Genomic DNA, 8273 nt, shown 5'->3' with positions numbered 1-8273 from the left:
GTACACTTAAAAATGGCTAAAACGGCATATTGTATGTATATTTTACCACAATTTTTTTTCCCCATTCTTTTATCATGGTACTGAATTTTGTACAAGACATATCCATGGTGAGAACTATGAATTTTTTTCTTAGATGTGTTAATGTGATAAGTGATACTAATATTGAACAAACCTTACATTCTTAAAATAAATCCTATTCAGTCATGATGTATTATTTTTGTAATGCTATTGTATTATTTTTATGTTAGATTCCAGCTGCTAATACTTAGCAATTTTGCACTGATATTCATGAGTGATACTGGTATACAGGTTTTTCCCTTTATACTGTCTTTCTCTGGTTTAAGTATCTGATATTATACTAGCTTCACAAGAGGAATTAGGAACTGCTTTCCTTCCTTTTCTACACTCTGGAACACTTTATGGTGCTCTGGGACTATCTGGTCCTTGAAGTTTGGTAGAATTCCCCTGTGAATGTCTGGGCCTGTGGTTTTTCTGGGGTAGTTCCTTAATAACTTTCTTATGTATACTTATTTCTAACATGCTGTTGTCCTCATTTAACAACATACAGTGAAGAGCTTTCCAACACGCACCTACCAGAGAAAAGTCTGCTCTCACCTGTGCTGGTGGCTTCAGGGGTCTTTTGAATACTGAACTTTGTTCAGGTTCAAAGCAAGCTTCCCAGCAAGGCTTAACTGCAGAGGGGCCCTGACCACACGGTGCTGTACAGTCAGACTTGACCTGGCAGGATTCACGGGTGCAGGGCCAGCAAGTGGGGGGCCTGCTTTGTCTGCTCTTCGGGTCAGATTAAGAAAGCTGGAGAGTTGAGGTAGATCATCACGTGATCCTAAGTCAAGGGCGCTGTCTGCCCGCCTGCTGTGCAGAACAAGCCACTTCACTGGAATATTCAGTCATTGGAATATTTCACAAAAGGAGCAGATGTTCTGAGCAGGGTCACCGTGACCGATGTCTCATAGCCTTTTGATTTCTCTGGGTAACAGTCCGTCTGAGCCAGTAACCTCAAAGAACACTGACCTAAGAGATGCTTGGCCCGGAACCGCAGGCTTCCAGGAACCCTGACCTCCTCGGTGGCCGCCCCTGCGCACCTGGCTACTGCCCGTGCACTCTCAGCTGCGCTGGCCGCTCACAGGCCCTTCCCCCTCCGGACGCCTCCCCTCCCCGTCAGGCCAGCAAAAATCAAAACCAAACACCCAGAGGAGCCATGAATACAGCTTTATTATTTTCTTTCATTTCTTTGTCATGGAATTGGAACCAGCAAAACATAACATCAAATGTCAGGCTGGTGATTTTCTGCTTCAAAAATTGGCAAATCCCACTGTGAATCTTAGCACCACTTTGCTTCCATTTCACGGGTAAAAAGCCAGGCTTGGGGGGAAAAATAAATGGCTTTTGATGCGGAAATCACAGTCTTCCCACACGTTCCTCCCCACGTCAGGCGGGCTTGTCCTGTCCTTGGTACCACGCTTCTGCCCCCCCGCCCTTCCTAAACCAGCTGTTTCAAAGGTATGCAGGGTGGAGAAAACCTTCCCAAATACAGTGTGATACCCAAAATCATAAAATGATGGATGAATCTGACTACCAGAAAAGGCCATATTAAAAAGAAATATCGGGCTTCCCTGGTGGCGCAGTGGTTGAGAATCTGCCTGCCAATGCAGGGGACACGGGTTCAAGCCCTGGTCTGGGAAGATCCCACATGCCGCGGAGCAACTTGGCCCGTGAGCCACAATTACTGAGCCTGCGCGTCTGGAGCCTGTGCTCCGCAAGAAGAGAGGCCGCGATAGTGAGAGGCCCACGCACCGCGATGAAGAGTGGCCCCCGCTTGCCGCAACTAGAGAAAGCCCTCGCACAGAAACGAAGACCCAGCACAGCCATAAATAAATAAATAAAAATAAATAAATAATTAAAAAAAAAAAAAAAAGAAATATCTAAAAAAAAGCCAAAAGTCAAACTGCGAAAGATGCACAATTCACATTAACAGAGGAAAGGCTAGAAAGATGTCCTTCAGATCAGCCCCCACCTCCCCCCAGGAAACACTGCCAAGCAACTGGGTCAAGGACGGTCACAGGCAGGTCAGAGACGAGAGGCCAGGCCTCGCTCGTCACAGGACAAATGTGACTCAACCGCGACCACGGGGAACACGGCGGGCGCAGACACACACCCCCCGCCCCCCAGGACCAACTGGAAACCTGGCGACACAGGCCTAAGGACTTTTTGCCTCAAGCAATCCTTCGGCCGCAGCACAGAGGGGGGCAGGTCCAGGTGGAAGGGAATTCGGAGGCAGGGCAGCTGAGTTTGGGACAGGGCGCCTGAGAGGAGGGAGCTGCCCGGGGCCCCTTGGGTCTTGGCTTCAACAGCACCCTGCGCACGTGTGGCGAAACCCCGCGAGGCTCACGCGAGTACTTCCGAGGACAGGACAATTCCCAGACCAGGCGTCATCCGAGGCCCCTCCGGCCAGCCCAGCATGGGGAGACTTCGTGAACATACAGGGTGTTCCCCAGGGATGCCAGGTGGGCCGGCCTCAGAAAGCAGAGTACACTATCCCTCTAAAGGCTGCTCCAGACCTGCCCCGATGAGCTCCAAAACAGACCCCAAAAGGATCGACTTCATCCACAGGAGCTTAACTGCCTGCCAGGAAGAGTGAAACATTCTTTAAAGGAAGATAATAAAGCTGAGCACTCAACCGTGAAAGCGTCACAATATCAGGCACCCGATAAAATCCTCCTGGACGTAGTAGCAGGAAAATAGGTGCCATAAACAGAAGGTAAACCAGTCAGCAGAAACAGACCAGACATGAAAGACGAGGTGGAGTTAACGTAAAAGAAAACAATCATTTTAAGTAGGCACCATGTGCTCAAGGACACTTTTTTAATGAGTATGATGAGAAAAATGAAACATATTTTTAAAAGAACAAAAGGGAAATTACAGAGATGAAAAATACAATATCTGATTCAGAAAATACTCAGCCTTGGATTGACAGCAGCTTACACACCACAGAAGAAAAGATCAGGGAACGTGAAGATGAGAAACAGAATCCATCCATGGAATTCCCTGGTGGCGCAGTGGTTAAGAATCCGCCTGCCAATGCAGGGGACACGGGTTCGAGCCCTGGTCCGGGAAGATCCCACATGCTGCGGAGCAACTAAGCCCGTGCGCCACAACTACTGAGCCTGCGCTCTAGAACCCGCGAGCCACAACCACTGAGCCCACGTGCCACAACTACTGAAGCCCACGCGCCTAGAGCTCATGCTCCGCAACAGAGAAGCCACCCCAATGAGAAGCCCGCGCACCGCAACGAAGAGTAGCCCCTGCTCACCGCAACTAGAGAAAGCCCGTGCGCAGCAACGAAGACCCAACGCGGCCAAAAATATATTTTAAAAAAAAAGAATCTATCCACAATGAAGCACAAATAGAAAAAGGCCCGAAGAGGAACTGCCGAGACTGGCTGACCTTGGTGCCCGCATCAAACAGTCTGAAATACAAGTACTGGAGTTTGCAGGAGGCAAAGAGAGAAGGGGGAAGGAAAAGAATATTTGAAGAAATAATACTTGGAAACTCCCAAATTTGATAAAAATGATAAATCCACAGATCTAAGAAACTGTTAGACTGTTTAGCAAATGCTAAACAGGATAAACACACACACACCCCCAAAGCACATCATGATCAAATTATAGAAAACCAGTGATGAAGAGGAAAACTTTTTAAAAAGCCAGGCAGAGAAGACACATTACGTACAGTGGGGAAAAGAAGGTGTATCAGTCAAGAGATAGAAATCACACAGATAATTTAAGGAGGAAAACTCTAATATAAAGAATTGTTAAATAGGAACAGAGGGTTGCTGAGTAAAGCGTAAAGAACTTTAAAGAACAAAGGAATCTGAGGTCTGGGAGTAGCCAGCACCTCCAGGACTGACGCAGAGGGTCCAAGAAGGAACAAGCCAGGAGAAGCGTGGCATCTGTGGACCTCGGGGAGATGGCAGCATCCCACTGGGGGTCTGGGGTGGGGACTGGACCTTGTTTGAGGGGGTGTGGCTGTGGTGTGCCGGCTGGTGGCGCTGGCGAGCAGAAAGCCGCCTGCCAGGGTTCCAGCAACTCACTGGGGCACCAGGAGACAGACTCCCTGGGAGCTGGACGTGGTGCCAGGGCACGTGCCAGGGCGCCTCCTGCTGGGGTGCGGTGGACGCTCACTGGGAGCCCACTGGGGTGTCACGGAGCAGCCCGTGCTGCCGGCCGGCATATCACAGCCCAGGAAGAAAGGGCCCTGGGCCCTGGAGCAGCAGCCCCATCCTCCTGCAGTGCCCCCCCAGCCCAGCCCAGCACCCTCCACTGGCCATGCCTGCCACTGTGCCAACCCGCAAAGGAAAAGGCAGAGGGTCCAGCTGCACGGGCACGAAGCTGGGCACGGACTTTGTGCACAGACACTGAGGCCACCAGCACAAAGGAAAACAGACACTGGGGAGACGAGGGCGGCCCCGAGACAGAGCAGGAACATCTCCAAAGAAATGAAAATGAAAGAACTACATCCCGCGAATATATCCTTCCACAATGAAGGCCACAACAGCAATTCAACGGAAGACAGCCAGCCTTCCCAACAAGTGGTGCCAGGGCAGGCAGACGTCCACAGTCAAAGAACAGAACCTCACATCTTACATACAAATTAACTCATGATTGGGCTTCCCTGGTGGCGCAGTGGTTAAGAATCCGCCTGCCAATGCAGGGGACACGGGTTCGAGCCCTGGTCCAGGAAGATCCCACATGCCGCGGAGCAGCTAAGCCCGTGCGCCACAACTACTGAGCCTGCGCTCTAGAGCCACAACTACTCAAGCCCATGCTCCTAGAGCCCATGCTCCGCAACGAGAAGCCACTGGGATGAGAAGCCCGCACACCGCAACGAAGACCCAACGCAGCCAAAAACAAATAAATAAATAAATTTCAAATTAACTCATGATGGATCATGGATTTAAATGTAAAACATGAAACTATGAAACATCTAGAAATATCATAGGAGAAAATCCTTAGGGGCTAGGGCTAGGAAAAGGATTCTTGACACCAAAAGCACCATCCGTCAAAGGAAAAAACTGATAAACTGGAGCCCATCAATATTACATGTGTTTGCTTTGCAAAAGACCCCGTGTTCAAAGGATGAAAAAAGGAATTGCGCCCTGGGAGAAGACGTTTGCAAACCATATCTGGCAAAGAACTTGAATAAAGAACTCTCAAAACTCACTTAAGATAAAACAGTGACACCAAATGCGGGTGAGGATGCAGAGAAACCGGGTCAACGTGCATCACCCACAGGAATGTAAAATGACACACCCATCTGGAAAATGGTACGGAGCCTTCTTACAAAACTGCGCCTGTGCTTCACACAACCCGAATTACTTAGAGGGAGCCCCCAGACGTTTTCCCCACCAAAGCCAAGGTTGTGGCTGGACCAGCCTGTCTGGTTCTTACGGTTGCAGGACGCGCTTCAGCAAAAGCCATCAGGGAACTTTGAGAAATGAGGTTTATTACTCAGTCCTAGAGGCACAGCATGCCCGACGGCCACACAGCGAGGCCGAGGAGAGAGTGACCGTGCAAACGCATGAGCCTGGGGCGCTGCCTCTATTGGGGTCGACGCTGGGGGTTTCAAGGGTTCACTGTGTATTGGCTACTTTGAGGCTTAAGAGTGGGAATTAGGGTGTGGGAAGGGCAAAGCAAGGTCATTCACGCAGTTTATCTAGGCTACCAAGGCTTTCTGAAAGAGGAACCTTATGTAAAGTACACGCCGTATTTCTGACAATTAAGATTAAAAATAGAATGTAAAATAGCTCATGAATAACTTTTACATAGATTATATGTTGAAACACTATTTTTGCTGTATTTGGTTAAACAGACTATTCTCAAAATTTTATCTGCTTTTTCAAACTTTTCAAAGTGACTACTGAACACTTTAAATTACATATGTGGCTCAGCTGAATTCCCACTGAAATCCAAAATTTGGAGGATAAGAAGACATTGTCTACAAAAAACAAAAAAACAAAAAACACCACTTTAAATATAAATACATACATAGGTTAGAAGGGATGAAAAAAGAAATTCCATGCTAACACTAACTTTTTACTTGGAGTGGCTGCATTCACAGGATAACCTACACTTCAGAACAAAGAATAGGACTAGGGACAGAGGGGTATTTCAGAATGATAAGGCATCATTCATCAAGATGACACACTACTCCTACGTGTGTACGCACCTAATATCAGAATCAAAAACCACTAGGACAATGGAAAATTAGTTCCTCAATTAGACATTTAAGTACTGCTTTCAGTACGTGAGAGAGGTACACAGAAATTAGGAGGATGGCTGTGCTCCCGAAATTGGTAACAACCAACAGCATCACCAACTTGACCTGATGGACATTTACAGAACACTCCTCCAGCCAGCAACGATGGACATGTTCTCTTCAAGGGCACGTGAGACCGCCACCATATTGTGGAACATAAAACAAGGCTCAATAAATCTAAAAAGAAAGGAATCAAAGTATGTTGAGACCACAATGGAATTAAAACCACAAATCAATTCTAAAAATCTGAAGAAAAAACATCCAATGTTTGGGAATTTAACCACACTTCCAAACAGCCCATGCAGCAAAGAAATCACAATGGAAATTAGAAAGAAAAATGCATGTCAACACGTACAGAATTCAAATAACAGTGCTGCAGGAAAAAAATCCACAGCATTCTCTCTACATTTATACTAGAAAGCTCTCCCAAGACAGTCAGTCGCTAGCTGTTGGTAGGAGGCCTCAGTTCCCTGCCACGGTGACCCATGTGCAGGCCTGAATGTCCCCATGACCGGGTGCTGGCATCCCCCCGAGCGGTGATCCACGCTTTGTTAAGGCGACTTTGCTGAGAACAGGGTCAAGGTTGAGTCTCGACACGAAGTGGGCAGCTTCACTGGCCCGCACACAGCGGCCCGTAACTCCAAGTCCACCCATTTGTGAAATTAAACCTCAAAGGCTGAGCAAGAGAATGTAGCAAGTTTCATGTTTTGCGTTCACGGTAGGGGTTAAAATGAACGAGGCTGGACAGCACTGTCCCAGGAACTGCGGGCCAGCGAGGGCGCTCCCGACAGAAACGCTTATGCGTGTTCCAGGAGAGTGACCATTATGCTCCTCGCGGCCGAGGCGCGGGAACTACTCAAACGCCCACGTGACAGGGGGATGAGCGCGCCGTGGTGTTTTCACACGAGGGAGCAGTGAGAGTGACCACCACAGCCGTACACAACAGCATGAGAGACGGCAAACCAGCGCGTTGGGTCGGCCTGGCCTGGGGGTAGGGGTGGGGGCGGGCGGTGACTGCCAGGAAGGAACCTGGGGACCACTCTGCTATTGCTAAGCGTCCTGGCTCTGGCTGGGACTGTTACACACGTGTATGCAGTTGGTGATGTTTGTGCATTCCATGCACACTTGCCAGCCGTACACTAGGATGAAAATGAAGGAACAAAACCGCTTAGAATTCAGAACTGTGGTAACCAGGTTTTTAAAAAATCAGTAAATGAGCTGGAACAAAGCCCAAGGAATCTCCCCAAACGCAAAACACACAGACACTGAGAAAGAATGGAAAATAGGAGATAAGTAAAGGGGTAAGAAAGCCAACTCAACTCCTCAGTTCCCGTCGGTCAACAGACAAACCAAAAGGAACTGCTTTTCTAATCAGATGACGATGGACCGGTCTTCTCAAGGCAAAGCCACGGAGGGAAGCACGGATGCTGCTGCTATGTGTGAAGAGGTAAGAGATGAAAACCCAGGAAATCCAACAGGTGGCTCCTCACGGGTCCGGGTTCCGCCAACCGTAGAAGAAACTTCGGGACAACTGGGGGCACATGAGCATGAATGGTTCCTAAGTCAGGGCTCCAGCGAGAGTTCGGCTCACACTCACCTGAGATTTGTTAAGGTCCTTCGATGGAGAGACTAATTCCAGAGACGCGGACGGGGTTTCGGGACCAAGAAGAAGCCACGTCTGCCCCTGGGGCTGGGTGGAGCCAGGGCCCCCAGGAGGCTACAGTCCCAGAGGGATGCAGCCCACAGGAATGGGCACTGCAGCAGAAGAGAAGGCCGCTGCCTCCCTCCCCCTCCCCCTCCCCGCCACCTGCTGCCGGGCTCCCAGCGGCCGAAGCCCCGGGAACAGAGGCATGGATCACCCAAGTGGGGAGGGGGTGTGTGGGAGAAGGAGCAGACCAGATCACGGCCACAGTCAGCCCGTCAGTAGTTTGGTCTCT

This window comes from Eubalaena glacialis, chromosome 6 (genome assembly GCF_028564815.1).
Source record: "Eubalaena glacialis isolate mEubGla1 chromosome 6, mEubGla1.1.hap2.+ XY, whole genome shotgun sequence".
NCBI lineage: Eukaryota > Metazoa > Chordata > Mammalia > Artiodactyla > Balaenidae > Eubalaena > Eubalaena glacialis.
The sequence above is the reverse complement of the archived record's forward strand: the minus strand, read 5'-3'. Positions refer to the sequence as shown.